Here is a 2,500-nt window from a genome sequence, read left to right on the forward strand (position 1 = left end):
GCAGTGTGCATGATACGCTGCAGTCTGCTCTTGTCCTTGGCAGTGGCAGCAGCGTACCAGACGGTTATGGAGGAGGTGAGGATGGATTCAATGATCGCTGTATAGAATTGCACCATCATTGTCTTTGGCAGGTTGCATTTCTTCAGCTGCCGTCGAAAGTACATCCTCTGTTGAGCTCTCTTGGCGAGGGAGCTGATGTTCAGTTCCCACTTGAGGTCCCGGCAGAGAATAGTGCCCAGGAAGCGGAAGGACTCCACAATTTTGACTGCGGAGTCTAACAGGGTGATGGCGGTGAGTGGGGCTGTATTCTTCCTGAAGTCCACAACCATCTCAACTGTCCTTAGAGCATTTAGCTCTAAGTTGTTCTGGCTACACCAGGTCACCAGGTTGTCAGCTTCCCACCTATAGTCAGACTCATCCCCACCAGAGATCAGCCCAATGAGGGTGGTGTCGTCCGACAAACTTCAAGAGTTTGACGGACAGATGATTGGAGGCGCAGCTGTTGGTATACAGGGAGAAGAGCAGTGGGCAAAGGACGCAGCCCTGAGGAGTTCCCGTGCTGATGGACCTGGAGTCAGAGACTTCTGTTCCCGGCTTAACGCACTGCTTCCTGTCAGAGAGGAAGTCTGTGATCCACCTGCAGGTGGAGTAGGGCACGTTCAGCTGGAAGAGCTTGTCCTGAAGCAGGGCAGGGATGATGGTGTTGAAGGCAGAGCTGAAGTCCACAAACAGGATCCTGGCGTAGGATGCTGGGGCGTCCACATGCTGTAGGGTGAAGTGGAGGGCCATGTTAACTGCGTCGTCCACAGACCTGTTGGCTCTGTAGGCAAACTGAAGGGGGTCCAGGAGAGGGTCTGTGATGGCTTTGAGGTGTGCCAGGAGCAGGCGCTCAAAAGACTTCATTACCACAGATGTAAGGGCGACCGGTCTGTAATCATTTAGTCCTGTTGGCCTTAGCTTTTTGGGCACAGCGATGATGGTGGAGGACTTGAGACAGGCTGGTACATGGCATGTCTCCAGGGAGGTGTTAAAGATGTTGGTGAACACCGGAGACAGCTGGTCAGCGCAGTGCCTGAGGGTGGCTGGAGAGACAGAGTCCGGCCCGGCTGCTTTGCGTGGATTCTGCCTCTTGAAAAGCCCATTAACTTCTCCCTCCTGAAAGGAGAGAGTCGTTTCTGTAGTATGGGTGGGGGATGGGGCCTCTTGGGTGGGAAGGGGTGGTTCAGGACAGTCCAATTGTCTTTCAAATCTACGGTAGAACTCGTTCAGGTCGTTGGCTAGGCGGGAGTCGTTAGTGGTGTGGGGCGCTCTGGGTTTGTAGTTGGTGATGTGCCTGAGCCCTTTGGCAGACAGAAGCAGCGTCGTTAGTAGAGAACTGGTGTTTTAGTGTCTCTGAGTACAGTCGTTTAGCCTCTCTCACCGCTTTGCTAAACCTGTTCTTCGACTCCTTGAATCTGTCTCTATCCCCACTCCTAAACGCTTCCTCCTTCTCCAACCTCAACCTTTTGAGCTTTGCTGAGAACCAGGGCTTGTTGTTGTTAAAGTTCACCCTGGTACGTGTTGGGATACAGCAGTCCTCACAGAAGCTGATGTACACAGCCTCTGTGAGTTCATCCAGACTATTGGTAGCAGTCGTGAACATATCCCAGTCAGTACAGTCTAAGCACGCCCGCAAATCTTCCACAGCCTCACTGGTCCACTGTTTAGATGTCCTCACAGCAGGTTTACAGAGTTTTAGTTGCTGCCTGTATGCACGAATCAGGTGGACCAAGGGAGTTCTGTGCGAGCCGAACAGCCCCGTGACCCACAAGAGAAACATCCCCGCCAAATTCGAGCGTTTGACGGGGTCTATCCGTGAAAAAATATTCACGTTTTTGAGTGCACATGCATTTCTGCTGCAAATGCCTCTGGAAGTTTCATGCCGTTCGTATGCCAATTGTGGCAACACGAAAATGACCCGTTTTCCCATTCCGAGGGATTTCTGTGCGACCCTAACAGCCCCGTGAGCCACAAGAGACACATCCCCGCCAATTTCTAGCGTTTCACGGGGTCTATCCGTGAAAAATATAGACGTTTTTGAGTGCACATGCATTTCTGCTGCAGATGCCTCTGGAAGTTTCATGCCGTTCGTACGCAATGTGGCAACACGAAAATGACCCCTTTTCCCATTCCGAGGGATTTCTGTGCGACCCTAACTAACAGCGCCCGTGAGCCACAAGAGAGACATCCCCGCCAATTTATAGCGTTTCACGGGGTCTATCCGTGAAAAATATAGACGTTTTTGAGTGCACATGCATTCCTGCTGCAAATGCCTCTGGAAGTTTCATGCCGTTCCTATGCAATGTGGCCACACAAAAATGACCCGTTTTCCCATTCCGAGGCATTTCTGTGCGACCCTAACAGCCCCGTGAGCCACAAGAGAGACATCCCCGCCAACTTCTAGCGTTTGACGGGGTCTATGCGTGAAAAATATTAAAATTTTTGAGTGCACGTGCCTTTC

This window comes from Petromyzon marinus, chromosome 20 (genome assembly GCF_048934315.1).
Source record: "Petromyzon marinus isolate PM22_M1 ecotype Great Lakes invasive population chromosome 20, UKy_Petmar_22M1.pri1.0, whole genome shotgun sequence".
Lineage (NCBI taxonomy): Eukaryota > Metazoa > Chordata > Hyperoartia > Petromyzontiformes > Petromyzontidae > Petromyzon > Petromyzon marinus.